The sequence below is a fragment of the Passer montanus genome, unplaced genomic scaffold, assembly GCF_014805655.1.
Source record: "Passer montanus isolate IOZ18808 unplaced genomic scaffold, ASM1480565v1 scaffold7, whole genome shotgun sequence".
NCBI classification, from domain to species: domain Eukaryota; kingdom Metazoa; phylum Chordata; class Aves; order Passeriformes; family Passeridae; genus Passer; species Passer montanus.
Genome location: NW_024372147.1, coordinates 9,100,145 through 9,118,054, shown reverse-complemented (window position 1 = coordinate 9,118,054; position 17,910 = coordinate 9,100,145).

Here is a 17,910-nt window from a genome sequence, read left to right as displayed (position 1 = left end):
CAGCTCAGGAGCTGAAATTTAAAGAAAAAAATATCCTACAATTCCCCTGCCCCTGACAAACAAAAGCTTGAAAGCAAAAAAAACCCAACATTTCAAACATGCAAAGTGCAGTCTAACATTGATATCCCAACTTTCTAGATGATTAAATCTCCACACTCCCTAGTCACCTTACTAAAGCATCCACAGAAAATCCATACCTCACTGTTATGGGGGTTTTTGATCCATAAACTAGCTGTTTTTTTATTTTTAATATTATTCTAGGTTATTAGGCTAGGGGTTTTGGCAGCATGCAAGTATCCTTCTGACTAAAACAGCTATCAACTTTTCCTTTTACTTCCAGCCTTCAATTTTTTGAGTTCCTGTGTTCCCTACCTGCTTTGTTCTTGTCCAAATGATTCTTTAGACAGACATATTCCTTCCCAAGTACTTGAAATAGGTTTAGTGAATATTTTTATCTTAATCCATGGAATTTTAGTTCCATTATCAGCTTCACTACTCATCACTGAATTTTATTTAATGTATCTATCTTTCATTATTTTTAGGACTGTTTAATAACCTTTATTAAATAATTCATGACTCTTCACTTCTCTGATCTCCCAACATGATATAAAAATTTTTTTGCATTTAAAGATGTTTTTCTCCTTCTCTCATGTTTTCCATCTTAGTCCACAAAGTGATCCAAAAATAGTCAAATAATTTTCACAAACTCTAAAAATCAATTGCACTGCTTTTGCCAAGCCATAGAACAAAATGATGATCACAGCAGATACTGCTACATATAAAGTCAAAGGAACTCAAAACTGTAGGAAATTAATTAACAAGAGTATCTTTATGAAATTAAATATAGCAAAGAACCACAAGAGTAAGCAGAGACAATGGCATAGTTCTGAACTTGTTATTTCACAACCAACACGTGATCAACTTGCAACACCTGTATTAATAGCACAGCAATCTCAGACTTGACTTCTGACTTTTCCAGGGTATAACATAGGGCAGCAGGATAGATTTGTGCAATTAAAATGCAAACACCTGGGCTGACTTTTAAAGACCAGATGTGCTTCAATTAAACAAGCCCTGAGGTTTGCTTAAAACTAGCACCTGCTTCCTGGTTACATGCAGTCACCTGGGTTTCTGTGTAAATTTTAAGTTTTGAATGTATTTGGCTCTTTTTAAATGGGAAATGCCTCTATTTAGGTACTCCTTTGCAAGCAAGTCAAATTACCCTTTCTGCAAGGTATGTTCCAAATTTAATTCTCACGCTTCAGCTTCCTGCAGAGGTTTGCTCCTAGATGTTGTAAATAGCCAAGAGCTAAAAGCTGCCTGCTGTGCTGTCCCTCAGTACCTAGTTTTTAGCTGCAGTGAACAATGGCAGAATTGAAAGCAAACCTCTAATGAGTCAGCACAGCTGGTTAAACTACAGCATCCCTTAGGCCACAAGAAAAAAGGCAAAGTAGTCAGTAGCTGTAATCTAGTTTCTCTTGGCACCTTGCGGACAGGTTCATAGGCTCTGCCTGGCAACTCCGTGGTTCATAACAGTACAGATTTGACTTTGGGGATGAGCACATATGCACCTTCTGACTAGGGACTCCCTTGTGCCATCTGTTGTGTGTCAGCTGTACTGAACCAGCATGCACCAAAAGACTCACACATTTTGAGACTTGCAGGTAGGACAAAGCTGACAACTGCCTCCTGGTGAGCAGATTCATGATTAGAGGGATAGGGCTTTTCACAGATCCACAAACTGAGCTCAGTTTTTCAACTTAATAAATCTCAGGTTCTGCATCCATGCTGTACTTAAAAATATATTATTATATTATATTTGGCAGGTGAGAAATAAGCCAGATGATATATCAGTCAGCATCCCTTTCAGATATTGGAAGAAATTATGATTTCTGCATGAATCACTGCCTGCCTACTTTCCTCTCAGCCTTATTCAATGGTAGCTGATATGGCAAGAGTTTTAAAAACATTCATTTTTAAACAAATTAGTACTCAAGGGCCTCAGCTAGATTAGGAGCTGGTTGATTTTAGGGTGTTTTTAATGCCTGGTGGGATCTATGACAAAGAGGTAGGGCAAGAAAGCAGGTCTCAATTTTTTTCTGATAGTCTTTTCAACAGTTAGTGCAAAACTTCGCAATTGGCAAGCATCATAAGCCAACTGGCCTAGTAAGTTGTCTAATACAACAGAGCAGAAATATCTCAGTGAATGAGCACATTACAGGGCCTGCCCAGTGGCAGAGGAAAAACTGCAAAATAAAGCTGCAGCTGTATTCAGCCTGGTGAGTCAGGCTGAATTCTTACGTGAAAGAAACTTGCTAGGGACTTCCAAGATAATGCAAAAAGCATACGTGTCCTTGATTTAAAGCAGAGTGAGCAACTGGTTCCTCAAGGTGCTTGTCTCAACTCCCTAAAGCATTGTGTAAATAGGTTGACATAATGGTTTTCAAACTATCTTAATTTTTATTCTAACCCCTCTTGTGATTGTTCTGCTCAAACAAAAATAAAACCAAACAAACCCTCTTACGTTTAAGCACAGCTTAGAACAAAATCACTTCTGAATCTGCAAAAACTGTTTTAACTCCAAGGCAGCCAAACAGCAGGATAAACAAAGCAATCCATGACTATTTTTGTCTGGGTGCCTGTGGGGAGAACAGATATTTGATGATTTGCCTGGAGCATGGGAAGGCATAGCATAAGCTTTCAAAGTGTAAGATACACAGAGAGGGACATGAAATATTCAGAATATGTTAGATTGGTCTTCTGCAGTGTCTGATGGCACTATGGGCAAAGGGATCATTCAGTTTACCCAAAGGCACTCAGCTTGCAGAAGCCAGAGGGAGCTGACACCACCTTTTGATGTAAAGACTGAACATAAGTATGAAGATGTTGTGGTTCTCCATCTACAGCATTTTCAGAAGGCCTGACTTCATAGCTAGTAAGTCTTGACAGGTTTTTACCCAGCTGGTCATTTCTAGAAGGCAAATAACTACACAGCTCAGTAGCACTTAGTGAATTACACTTATTTCTGCTAGTATGTAAAAGACATACACATCGTATAACCATGCAATTTTATATTCCTAAACATACAGAAAAACATCTATAAGAAAAAATATGGAGCTAAAAATGAGTTTAATTTGGTTGTCTTTTTCTTATTTTCAATGAGCACAGTAAACCTCAGAAACACAGTATCAGAAATATCAAAGGAACAAGAGAAAGGATTTCATTGGTGTTTTGATTGTGTAAATGACAGAAATATGACTGAAAGTATCCTTTACTCTATTAACATAAAACCCCCCTTTTCTGTGCTAAGTGACCTGATGCTGTAACCGGTGAGACTGTGCTATTCATCTGGATTAAGTGTCCCTCATTGCTTTTTCTTGCTTGATCTCTAGTTCACAATTTTAGGGAAATGGTGCTCAGGTATTTAATGTTAGGATGCAGGTTTTCTTTTACCAAGGAAGCACCTGAAGAAGTGGACCGAAACTCACCTCCTCTGTCTCCCTCTAGCACTAAGTTTCTGGTGACCAGCCCAGGCAACAGGCAAGCTCTGCCAAGGACCCTGACTGCCCCTTCTCCCAAGATATTTTTCTTCAGCAGCACCCTGTTGATCCTGAGAGTAGGATGCAGCTTGGGATGTAAGAATAGGCCATGTCCTCTCTTGCGGGCAAGGCACTGCCAGCCACCAGCACTGTACTCTGCTCCTCTCACATCCCAATGGGCTGTACAGAGGTGTACAGAGAGAAGAGGGAAAGCAGATGGAAAAATAATTCAGAGAAGGAAATAAGCTCCAGTACTACGTGAATGGAGAAAACAATGATGTGAAGCTCTTTGCTCCCAGAAAGCAAATTCCAGAGAAGTGAGCAAGAACTGAGTCTGCTAATTGGCATGTGCAAGGAGAAATTATCCAGTGGCGTCCAGGTTATGCAAGATGTTTAGGTGGCCACAGATGCTGATAGACACATAGCCCCGGATCACTGAAAATATTTAGTATTTACATGTCTGTAGTAAAATTAAAAAATCTTAATTGAGTGTCAACATCTAATAAATTTCTGTGGGTTTGGCCCTTGTGTGCCTCTCATCAGAGAGGAAGCCCTTATCAGATTCCTCAGGTACAAATACCTTTACAAATCTGTCCTCACATGTCTAAGCAAAGATGTGAAACACAATCAACACTCATTTCATTTCCTCTAACCTGTATCAACAAGTCTTTTTTTGACATTTAAGGCCCATAACTTGCTTAACTGTAACTTAAATCCTGACTGAATTGCTAGTAGGCTGCTTCTTTTTAACCTCCAGATTTTAAATTGGTTCTTCCATGAGAATTGCTGGCACTAGTCCATAGTTTTTCCTTCTGGATCTCATTCCCCCCAGTAATAATCCTTCCTCTCATATTTTTGCCTACAATCAGGACTGGATAATCTTGCTTTATTTTTTGAAATTAGCCAACAGTGACTTTTTTTTAAAAAGGGAACAAATATATATAAGACACTCAGACATCTGGATCTGACAGTCAAGAAGTCAGTGTTGCCTTATGACCACATGTAATTGTCATAGATCCACCTTACAGAACATAGCTTCACATTCTGCATGTTCTCCAGCATGTATGAGAAGTCCAGTGCCTTTTTTTCCTTGCTGTCAGAGCCACACACAGGCAATTATCTAGTTTGGTCTTGCTGTCCTCATTTAATTTCCAATGTAACTTCATCTCACCATTCCTCTGTTATAATATTCAGTTAATCACTTTGATTAGTCTTTTCTTAACCATTGCAGAAGTTGGCATTTTGACTGCCTTGAAAATCATCTGTTCAGGGAGTAACAAGTGCAGGCAGCACTGCAAATTTTCCCAATCCTGTTCAAATGGGATACTCTAAGTCCACAAGAGAAACCACTCTCAGCTCTAAAGGCTCTTTGCTCAAATCATTCAGGCCTTGCATTCCTTTGTAAGGCATCATGCAAGCATGGAGTGGTTAATGGTGGTTGCAGTGGCAACATCTCTGACAGCATCTTGACATGGACCAAATTTTTTTTTTTTTTTTTTTTTTTTGTCATAACTGCCTTAGTTTGGATTTGAACCAAAGAACTGAAGATGAAGGGCAATATTTTAGTCTCTTGAGACATTCAGTACACCTTATAATGTGTCCATCTCACTACATATTTTCTAAAATATTTGGTTGGTTTTTTTTTTCTTCCAAATTTTTATTCATCCTCCTTGAAACCTAATTAGGCTCCTCAAAAGTGCATGACCCACATACACCAGAATCTCTACTGCACCTTTTGAGTTCTCTCTCTTCTTGGTATCACTATGCTTTCCATGGACCAGAAGAGTTCCATGTCTTTTCTGTTCCTTGTCTAGTCTCTCTTAGTATAAAACATCCCATAATACTAGTGGGTTTGGTGCTAATGGGTACAATTTAATTCTGACTCTCTTCAACAATGCTAATAAACTTCCTGGCCATGGGGAATGTCCGACTGTATTTCTTCTTGTCCTGCTTGAAATATGTGCCATAGTATTAAATTAAATAAATATTGTCTCTGTCAGTAATACATTATTTTAACAGCAGACATTGCTATACTGAAGTGTGATTTCACAGCAATGAAGGCACATATAGCATTCAGCCTTATTATGAAACAAATTAGTAGCCGTCATAATGGTGTGACATTGACTCCTTTAGACAGGGTCCTCCCCATTGTGTTTTTTCATAAATTCCAGAAATAATAAGAAACAGCTTCTAAAATTTGCCAGCTTCATTTTCATTTCTGAATGCACTAAGAACACTAGCAGACAAGATGATTTTGGCCACTCTTTTTCAACAACCTTGTTCCAAACTAAGTAAACAATAGATATTTTTTCTACATTTTTCTCTACTAGATGCAACTTGAAAAAAAATAAAGTCAGCAGCATATTTTACTGTATGCACCCTACTAGAATTCCCCCAGTTAGCCAGCTATAGCTTGGCATGTTAAGTACATGTGAGTACTGAATTCTTCTGATCTCAGCGACTTATTGCACATGATGCAAACCAAGCAACACAACAGAGTGTTGGAGAGCAGTGAGCAATTGAAAGACAAAGCCTGTGACATCTGGCTGAACACGCTGTCCTTCTGGTGGAGATAGTTTATGGTTTGTTTTCATTTCTTCACTGAAGTGCCATGGTGTAACCTTTCTGACCTCACATTTATGGGATTTGTGGTAGTTCAAATCATCATCAGGCCTTCATAAATGCTCCCAAAAGTAACAACACAAAGCAATTCAACAGGAATTTATTGAGGAATTTTGATTAAGTCCTGAAAACAGGAATGGATTAACCTTTGCAAAATTTTAGCTGAGAAGGAAAATTTCTTGAATCCTATGGCTTCAGATATTTTCCAAGAAATGTGACCACATAAAAAATTCAGTTATTCCCTAAAGTTTAAGAATCACTCACTTACAGACATTATATTATCTTTATGTGTGATGCCAGGTTAATACAAAGTACTTGTGCAGTTATTTTCCTTTATAGTTTTCTTCTTTGCTTCTTTGAGGTTTATGTAGAGGGTTTATGTAGAATACGTGTGGGTACTGCAACTGTTATATCAATCATATTTAGTAATTTCTTTTTATAATGTTATACACAAGCTGCAAACAAAAGACTCATTGATTCTAAAAAAGCAACAATTATTGTCTGCAAACTCTGAATATTGTTATTTTACCTGTAGAATACAATGAATTTATTCATGTATTCATGTTACAGGCAATAAGGTCTGCTTTCTAAGGAGACAAACTGTTTAATATCAAAGTTGGATGATATTATGGAAGAATACAGAGCAGTTTTTCAATATTATCTCTTTAAAGATGTCAAAATCCCAGACAGGAAATATGTGTTAAATTATGGTGGGATTTTTTCCATAGGTGCAGCAGAGTGTAAGAGTGTTGTCCTTGTCTTGCTTGCTTTCTTCCCCTCAAATATATGAGAGTTAATGTTTTTATCATCTTAAATCATTTCCAATATATTAATATACTGCATTGATCTACCATTCATCTGATTGTTGAGAGGAGGACATTAATGGTTTCCATTAGTCCATTTTCTAATTTCCATGTGCTCTGATGATAATAAATCTTTGCCTCATCCATTTGCAAGGAGCAGCTGGTTCCAGAAGAATGGACTGCATTGTAGATAATGGAAGTTTCTAGAAGGAGGAAAAAAGCACAGGGCAATGACTATCTCTTCAGCAGGAAGAATGGCAGATTCTTTTGCAGAATACATTCATGAGAAAGAAGAGGATGTGAAAGCAGGCCACAAGACTCAGGCTCTACTATGTGACTGGAAATCTGGGAACCAGCATCAGCCTTGTAAAATCAGAGAAGAGGGGTGAGGGATGAGGTTCAGTGTCAGGGTTCAGCAATGTGTCCCCATATGGGAGGCAGCTTGAGTCTAGGCCACTCAAACTGGGCAGAGTGACCACATACCTACCTGAAAACTACATCATGGAATGTAGCTGTAATTCCTTGTGTATTTGTCATCCCCTTTTTGTTGGCTTTGAACAGTCTTATTCTCTGATTAGTACTGAGTTTTAACATTTCCTGCAGTTCCTATATGCTATCTGAAGAAGAATGGTGGGCACCACACAAATCAGGTGGTGTTGATTTGATAGACCAAAAGAATAAACCCTGCATGTATTCACATGCTTGCACAACACCAATACCATTAATTTCTTATCTTCCTTGCTTTTTCTTTGCCCCTCAGACTTGATCTAGGTATCTTCACTCTCTAGCTTTCCTGCCAAAACCATTACAATGGCAGTAGTTAATGCATCACTATTCCAAAATCTTATTTTCCATTCCAAAATTTCAAAAACCTGGAAAAGCACTATGCTTTGGAGCACAGAGTAGAAAATTTGAAATGTTCTGTGAAGGAAAACATCTAGGCAGAGGAGTAATTTTGAGAAAAAATGCAAGTTTTGCTCTGGAAGGAAACAGTGATGTCAGACTGAGCTATAAATTCCTTGGTTCAGCCAGGTCGTCCTCTTCTCTTTCACTCTGAGAGAAGAACTACATACCCAGGACCCCTCAGAGGCACAAGGAGGCCCTCAGTGACTGATGGAGGTCCTGGTTTCACAACAGGTCGGCCCCACAGGAGTCCCAGTGCTCAGGTTTCTGCCTTGCAACAAGACTGCCACAGGACTAAGTTCCCAGACTCTTCACCTCATTGCCTTTTCTTGGAAGCTCCTTGCATTTCAGATATTTTGACAGATGCTCATTTTCACTAAAAACACATGTATTATGTTGAGATCTGTTTTGACAATGGTGGGAAGAGGGTGTATAAATTTGTGTCTTCTCTTGCTGTGATCAGATTTTATTCATCTTCATGTAACAACCACATGTTTAAATAACTGAATTCTAACAGAACTATTTCTGTGAATTTTGAAGTATATAAGATCAATGTAGGCAGGGTGGGAATGAGGCTTATACATAATGCAGATTTCTGTTGCTATCCAGGAGCGGGATAGGAATATGCCTGTTTTCTACATGCTGTTCAGAAAAAAAATATTGCATATTGCATAGTAGTGTTAAAAAAAAACTAGCTAATGAATCACCAGAGCTGTTCCATGTACCAGACTTCCATATTATAGAGAGAATCCTTCTTTGAAAGAGAATGGATTAGTCTGATCTGCTCTATATCTGAAAAGCAGATGCCACCTCTGCTTCATCTGTTTTCATAGTGAAGGCCTGTGGCAGCAATGAGTAAAGTAAAGATGATTAGAAGAGCTTAGAGGTAAGATCCATGGAATCATCATTCCTCCTTTAGAAGCAGATAGTAATAAAAGATCATGAAGTTGTTTTCCTTGGCAAGATTTCAATGTTAATTCTCTAAAACATAATGATTTGATGATCACAGCTTGGCAAATCATCCTTAAAAGTATCTCATAGTCACACATATTCCTCAGTTTGAACTTGGCCTGACATCATCAGTTTCAAAGTTGGTCATAATATTCAGGATTTCGGAGTTTATTGTTAAGAAGAGGAAAATAAAAAGAAACAGCCTGGTCTTTCATTCCTGTTCACCTACATCATAGAGAGAACATGCACACATGTAAACCTGTAAGACAGAAAGTAAGGGTAGTATGACGCAGGAATTCTAATGCAAAATAAACTGTGTTAAACAAAGTACCTGCTGAACATGGGATGTACATTTTGCCAAGATATTTATTGGAAGAATTATTTTAGCCATAGTTTTGCACACAGTGTTTTAGCTAACAAGTTTTAAAATTGCTTTGAACAGGATGGGAAGAACCCAGACAATCAATGCTAAGAAAAAATAATCATGAACTTGAAAAAGTTTTCTACCCCCACCCTCACCATAAATACTTCAAGAAGATCTCGACATATTGTCAGACTCTGAGGACTGCATCTCAGTGAAAAGGCTGGGAAAAAAAAGAGTAAGAAAAAAACAAAAACCTGGCAAAAGGATAAAGAGCAAACAATAAATGTTTAGCAGCACACTACCTCCCAGGGCAGTTAACAACCTATGTCTTGTATCTAATACTATCTAAGCAGACCTATTCCTGAGTTCAGCTGCTGAAATAAGTCACAAATGCAACCCATAGAGTTGTCATGGCATGAAAAACAAGTGGTATATTTTATGAATTGTACACTGATTTTAAAAGCTTTCTTCAATCTATTTTAGCTTGATGTATGAATGCCTGGAATGAGCAAGCACTGAGAGCACTGGAGCACCATGAAAGCATATAGAACCTTCTTGGGAAGAAGTTATGTCAAATGAATGTGTGATCTTTGGGTGGGTGCATCAAAATCAATCTTTTAAATCTGATGGATAATTATGGCCTTTCTCAAATAATTCTGTGTGGTAGTCACAGAATGATTACAGAAGTGGTTTCTCCTGAATGCTGTAGTTAATATGTGTTCAGGAAGAAAGAGAAGAATTGTAATTGCAGGCTAAAGGGAGAGTAGTGAGAGACACTACTTGGGAGTGACCTCTTTCCTGTGCTGGGGGACAAAAAGAAATTTACACTTTTTTCCTGGTAAAAATCTTAAGCTTGAAGAATGGAATGTGAAAAAAAGAAAGAAAGAAAGAAAAAAAAGATATTTTAATAATTCACAGTTACTATAACCTTACAAAATTCTACTGGATCATTTTGAACAAGGTTTGTGTAGGGATGACAAGGATTGATTGGCCAATCCAGCCCAGTGTCACCACCAAAAAAAAATGGAGAAAGATATGGAGGAGAAGATGGGATGGGTGAAGGCAGAGAAAGGGGGACTCTGTGGAGGAACAAAATTACCAGATTTGCACTGGCAAGTGAGATTCTTCATACAGCAAGAGCAACGGTGTTGGCATCACCAACCAAAGATATTCTGTACTTATAAACTTCTCACAGATCTTCAGAAATTACATACATCTGAAAAGAGCCTAGAAAAAGGAGAGCTAGGAGGAATTAGTTAGAGATTTTGTAGCAGTAACCTTAAAGAAAGAATTTGTAGAAACATGGCAATATTTCAGCTTAATGGAAAGCAGCAGTAATGTAGTCAATACAAAGGAGCAAAAAAAATTCACTTGATGCAGATAGGTGAGGAACAGGAGCCGTTAGTTAGTTTATTCCTCATGGTAAAAAAAATATCAGTTAATGGTGCTAAAGGAAAAAAGAAAACCAAGAACATATGCCATGAAACAATATGTTACACTAAACAAGAAATATGTCTAGCAGTCGTAAGAGTGTGCCCTCTTTCAGTTCACAAACAACATCAGAAGACATATCAAAAAATGAAAGTGTGGCAATTGTACAAACTGCAGGACTGGAACAAAACAAAACAAATCATATCTGTTCTCTGCAATTTTAGTTTAAATTAAAGTAAAAGTCCTAAAGAATGAAACCTAACATGTTCCAGTACAGATTGCTGATCCAGTCTAATAGCTAATGAATTGGCTATTCTTCACATGGAGGTTGGTTTAGAATTCGATTAGCAATTTCATTTTCTGTGAAACTTGTGGCTGTGTTTTGAGTGTTCTCCAAAGACTAAAAGATATGACACTTTATAAATTACTCACATGGGGCTCTATTACCTCCTCTCCTTCCAGATTTACCTTTACTCACACAAGTGTGCACTGTTGGGCTTGGAGCTAGTTTGTAAGAGGTTTTATTCTCCCGTCAGTGTTTATTACTATCACACAGGGGAAAGTCCTCCTCCTCTTAGCCATTGCAACTGTGGCGAGTCCTCAAGTTTCCATTTGTAAGAGAGTCTTCAAGAGCTCCTTTCAGAGAAGTCTTCCATATTAACAGTTATTCCCACATACAACAGATTGAAGACACATAGGTATGTTTTATATCTACTAGAAATACACCATTACCAAGGGAGAAATACCACTGCTCAGGGATCTCCCTTGAGGAGCACAGCTTTAAAACTGGAACATAGCCCAGATCCCAAGAGGAATGTCAGAGCAACAACCAACCAAATCTTGAAGAACACGAAAAGAAAGATAAGCAACTCGAGAACTAGTCACATGGAAATGAAAGCTTGATATATTTTAATATTGCAAGTATTTTGCATTTGTTGTGCAGCAATAAATAACATATTATATATATGAATATATATGAAGAACAATTCAAATGCCAGATGACTTTGATAACTGCTGCTGATTCAAGGCAAGACTTTGTCTGAGTGATGAAACTATTGGGGAACTACTTCAGCTGAAAGAAAGAAAACTGGAAAGTGTATAGAGGCAATCTTCTCTAAACTCCAACTCACCCGGATTTTCAGGAAGATAGTCAACTTAACACAAGACCACCTTGAATAAATGGGAACACATAGCTGAGCCCCAGAGCAAATGTTCTTTGTCCACAGTAGGTGGAAACAAGGACAAGCAGTAAGGGAGGACCATGGAAACCTTTTCTAGGCATACAGAATATTGTTGGAAAAGCTAAGTTCAGCTAAGACTGAAATTACCCAAGGACACCAAGGGCAGAAAGACAAACCTCTTTGCACAAGTGATTATAAAGAATAAAAAACAATCATGTCACCACAAAGCAAAATTAAGCACTTGAATTAGTGATAGTAATTATGTCAAAGGCTGGATATATTCTGTTTTCGTTTCCTTGGCCTTCATGGAAACAACATCCCATGTCTACCCTGCCAGAGCCCCCAGGAAGACTGCTACCAGCAGTGGATGAACATTAATTCTGAACTTTGTTTGGCTATTGTGGTAAAATACAATAAAAATATTTCTGTACATAAATACACGGTAAAATAAAAGTCAAGGAGAATCTTCACCCCTTATTTGGTGGTGTTGAGAAAGAGTGACAAGGCATTAGGAAAAGGCTGAGTTACTGAATTCCTTCTTTTCCTCACTCTTTTGTGGTAAGAACAACTGTTCTCTTCAGCTCACAGAGCTGGAAGACAGAGATAGGGAGCAAAATGAAGCCCCCATAACCCCAGGAGAAATGGTCAGTGACCTGTTACACATACAAGTCTATGGAGCTGGGTGGGATACACCCAAGGGCACTGAGGCAGCTGTCAGAAATACTTACTGAGCCACTTTCAGCCATTTCTCAGTATCCCTGACTAACTGGGAAGGCCCCAGTTTATTGGAGATTAGACAATATGATGTCCATCTATGAAAAAGACCACAAAGAGGATCCAGGGAGCTGCAGGCCCATCTCTGGTGCTGCAGAAGGTCATGGAACAGATTACCTGGAGTGTCATCAAGTGGTGGCTGGACCAGGCAATCAGGTCCAGCCACCATAACTTTGTGAAAAGCAGGTCCTGCTTCACCAAGCTGATCTCCTTCTATGACAGAGTGATTCACTTGTTAGATAAGTGCTATAGATGTCATCTGACTAGACTTCAGTAAAAATCTTGACATGGTGTTGCACTAGGTGGTGGAAGGGACCGTGTCCAGCAGTCTCACAATTCTTGTCTTTGCATAATTTGCTTTATCTGTCATCACTTTGTAGGGCTTTCTTCCACCTTCTCCTTATGTTTTGTTGGTCTAAAAGAGATCCAAGATATTACAATTATGTTTCATAGACAATGAAACAGCAAGTACATGATGTTGAGCAGTTCAGTATTCACAATAAAATTACCTGCATGATTTTTGCCACTGAGAGATTTTGGCTTTAAATGACCATTAATTTAATGTTCTTGATGCACAAAAGTTATTCAGCAACAAGACAAGCACTTCAACTCTAGTACTGAGATGAATTGTAGGAAGACAAGGATTGACACATGATAGATTAAAAACAGTAGCCTGATTAGACTAATTTCTTTCTTTTGAGAGCAGGAAGTAATATATGCTTTAGAGGAAGCTGAAAAAATGGTAACTAAGGAGAGATTTTTTTCCATCTATGTATGAGGAGCTCCCACTAAAGCAAACAAAATGTGTGCATACATGCTTTTCCAATCAAGTCTCACTTCATCATGGAGTTATAAGTCATAAGTGCAGTGCCCTTCATTAGATCTCACTACATGTAGAACATTTCATGCTGGTCTTTAAAACAGTGTCCATAAAGTTAAGAATCTGGATTCAGATGTCTAAAGAAATAACAAAACTTTCAAATAAGATGTGAGCTTTCTGATCCTGCCAGCCTCAGCAGAATGTGTGTGATTTCAGCTTTTCTAAAGACTCATCCACAACTATTTGTGTATTAAAAAGAAATAGAGAGGCCTATACTCAGCCACTCAACTTAGCTGTTATTTTTTTAAGTCTTCCATACCTGCAATGACTCAAACTCACCAGTACCTGTAAACCCTCTGGTTTTTTAATATGTGTAGATATTTTCCCATTTTTTTCCTACCCTAACATCTAATCAGTCAACCATCAGATACCAACTAGAGCACTCATCCAGATGTAGATGGGTGATCTGTTTTATACCAACTTCATTCTGGTTTTGCTGTCTCTCTTCTTCCCTCTTATAGCGTGAAAGCTAAGGTGAGATACAGCAAAATTCTTAGTTAATTTATAATTCTTTCTTTGCAAGTCTGTGCTGGTAAATATACTACTCCATTGTATACATTTCCTTAGTTTTTAATATCTGGAATTGTCTACATCAATCCCGTTCCCCATCTACTCTTGTAAAACTATGCCAGTGTGAGGGTGGCTGCAAAACACTTATTTGCAGGCGAAAAATGACAGACTTTACATTAAGAGTATTCCTCTTTTCTATCAGCTTGATGCAGCCTTTTAGAATTAATTTTTAAAGTTTTAAAAAACAGAGGAAAAAAAAAAAGAAGGAAAAAAGGTTTCATTTCATTGTGCATTTAAGTGAAATCTTTAAACCCCTTTGCATTATTTTATCACATCAGACTTGTCAAGTCACACTCATTTGAAAGAGTGAGATTTGAAAACTTCTGAGTGTTATATTACATTTTCCATTGATATATGCTGTGAATCTTTAAGGCCGCATGAAAATGAAGCCAAAAGCAAAAGGAGACAGCTCACTTCAAATGAGTGAGACTGGATAGGTCTGTCATATGTTATTTCAGGTGCTCAAAGGATAGCAATTCTACACAGAGATGGGTGATGGGGTTGACAGGTTTGCATGGATTTAGATAAAGAAGGGAAACTTAATCACAGAGACAGAAACAAAAAGCAATGATTCCAATAGAAGAGTCATATCCTTTGAAAACTAAATTGAGTCTTATCCCATACTCAAAGAGTTGAAATGTCAGAGTTGAGGGCCTTTCTGGAGGTGCCTCTGCACTCCTGCAATGACAGAACTCTTTGTAGGAGAAAGCTGGCATCACTTGCTTTGCAGATCATTCTCCTTGGCTGGATGGAGGAACTATGACCCCATAGCCACCTCTTCCCCAGTGCATTAAGTGCTGTCACACATTCTCCTAATGAGAAAATGTCTGTGTGGCAGAGACATTTTGTACATCTTGCTTGTACATTTGTTCCAAAGCCAGCCATAAATTGGTTGTGAATTTTCAGGAATACTTTTCCTCTGATTATTCATGAAGAAGTTGACTTTATAATCATATATCTTGATTTTATAGTGGTCAAACAGTCTTCCACAAGTTTCTCAAAGGCTTTTCAATGGAGATTTGATTTTCTGTGCACGCGAGGAGAGGAAATCTGGTACAAGACACCTTCCAGATATGCACTGTGTAAGGAAGTCCCTGCAAGTTGATTTTTTTCTAGCAGAGGTAAAAACACTTCAAAGAGCTCATTACCACGTGCATGACGTGTTTAGCGATGCACAGTTCGAGCAAAAAGGTTAATATGAAAGACGCCAAAGGGAAGCTCTTGCATTTAATGGCTTTGCTCCCACAAAGGGAGCACACAGAATAAGTGCCGGCTGCGCTCAGAGGACGCTGGGACGAGGTCCCAAATTATCCCTCCAGGATCGCCCAGCCGCTGCACCGCCATGGCGGCAGCAGAGGGAGATGTCGGCATGCCTTTCGGTAGAGACTTGTCTCGGCTGGGATTCGCACTTCATTAATTCAGTTTGAAATCAAACCAGCATTTAAACTGCACTGCTGTTAATACGCAAGGGTAGACATGCAATGTGGAGAATTTCCACTAAACTTGCTGCACAGCCACAATTTTTGAGTACTTTTGTGGGATGTTTTTGGATAGTCAGTGAAACAGAGATACTCTTACAGCAAAATATTCTCAGGAAAGAGTTCACTGAAGCATTTTCTCAGCTTTTCTGAGACTGAAAACAAATAAAATATGATGATTCGTAGGAAGACAGAATCAAACTTAAAATGTGCATTTTTTTTGTTTGGGTATGTGACCCATTGTAACCGTTTCAAAGGAAAAGAGGCATAGGGATAAGCATTTTTGAGTAATATAAATACAGTGGATAAATAGGTGTATTTTGATGCCATGGTTGTGGTGAGATAAAACTTGATTAGTTTCATCATGTAAAACAGCAATAATATGAACAATAAAATACAATCTTTATTCAGTTCAAATTAGCCAAACGGCCACAGAAGGTATGTCAAATTTATACCAGACAAAAATTTTCTCTTTGTGTCCAGATTTCATTCGGGGAGAAAAAAATACACTAGTATTCTCACTTTTCTGTTTGGGAAAATTATCTGCTCACTTGGAATATTGGAATTAGAGCAAACATTAACTCTTGTACTTCTTTCAGGAGTCAAGTGGAAGTTAGATTTGTTTTCAGATACCAGGTAGAAGGAGAAATACAGAACTGATTCTGTTTTGGCTGAAGACAGTTTCCAGCAGGGAATGCTCCATTGAGTTGATAGTGAAGTGAAGAAAAAGATAGTGTGAGAAGGGTGAGGTGCTTCTCTGCTGCTCCAAAGGAGGAGAAATGCCTTGATAGCTCTGCTTTCCCAGCCAGTCTGCAGATTTGCTTAACATGCTATTCTGCTCAATTACTGTAAAACATGGACAAAAACTGGGAAGAAGGAAATTTGACATTTCTGTCTGGAAATTGTTTTGCTTGTATTGTTGAAACTGGTTTTGAAGGAACACGTTATTGAACACCCAGCTCCTTGGGGAGGTGGTACTTCAAGCCAGATAAATTATAACCAAGACTTGCAATTTAGGCACCTACACTGAAGCACAAAGCTGGGTTTCATTCAAACGATGCTTGCTGCTTCAGCTGGGTGGGACAGGCAGCACAGGGCAGTCACACAGCCCAGGCTCCCTCGGCAGGTGATACTCACCCAGGGAGGGCAGCTGTTGCCACCAGTCAGAGTATCAATGGGTGCTGCAGGCAAAGGTCTAGCAAAAGTATAACCATAGCCGGAATGGCAGGAAAAATCCCCTCCCTCCAGCCCCTGTCCCACGTTGTGTTAATAGTTGTTTTTGGAAAATGATGTTTGCATGAACTTTGGAAGTACAAGAGCTGTGATTTTTCTACATTCTAGTTTTTCACTGAAAATTACAGCTGATATTTTTTTTTTCCATTTTGTCAATGTAAAACTACAGCAGCTCATCCAAAATCCACAGAGCTTCTCCAAAGCTGATTGTGATGAAAGCAAAAGATATGGTAGGCCCTGAATGTCTACCAGGCAAAAAAAATAAATTATTTCTACTCTGCCATACTATGAAGATCTGTGGCAGCCTCCTACACACAAGTGTGTGGGAGAAAATGTGAAGTGACACATAAACTAATGTCTAAGAGAAATGTGAGGGATACAGACTACAGATTTTTAAAACAGTATGTAAAATGTAGAAGCACTATGAGAAAAAAAGACAGAATTATAATGAGAAAATTCCCTCCATTTCCTGGATCAAGTTTGTAAGTGGAAAATTGTAATCAGAAGACATTGGGGTAAACTTAGCATTACATTTAGTATTAATTTTAATGTTAGCATTTTATTTTTTTCTCTTTTGAATAATAATATAAAATCAAATTTAAATTGTAAATAGTATCCAGATACTACTAGTTTCCTGGCTCAAATTCTTCAGCACATATGGCAGAAGCATAAGCTTGTGCCAGTCTGCCTACTTGGAGTAATTTTGCATGCAAATAGTTTAGTCCCTATACTGAGGTGCTAGAATGTGTTTAGTACACTTGAAAATATTTGCATTGCAAAGGAAGAGCTAATCTCCTGAGAAAAATCAAATTGATATCTTATATTAAGGGACTGCTTTGGACTTTGTGTGGCACTGTTACATGGAAAATTATGTTTACCGTACAGCTAGAATTTTTAATTGACCTTCAAGAGAGAAGGACTGACTACTGCTTTGCCAAATTTGAAAACTACTGGAACAGTCTCTACTTGTCATTCACCACAATGCCCCTTTTCCACTCCTGAATCTTTTTGCTAACAGTTTCATAACTTTGATAAAACTATTACCCATAAACAGGTTTAGTAGTGATTGCAATTACTTGAGTGTACTCAAGTGGTTGGAAAAAAGAAGCAACTCTTATTAATGGCCTGAATAATTAGCACACCTGAGTGTGTTTTAGCTTCTGGAAATGTCTGTTCCATAT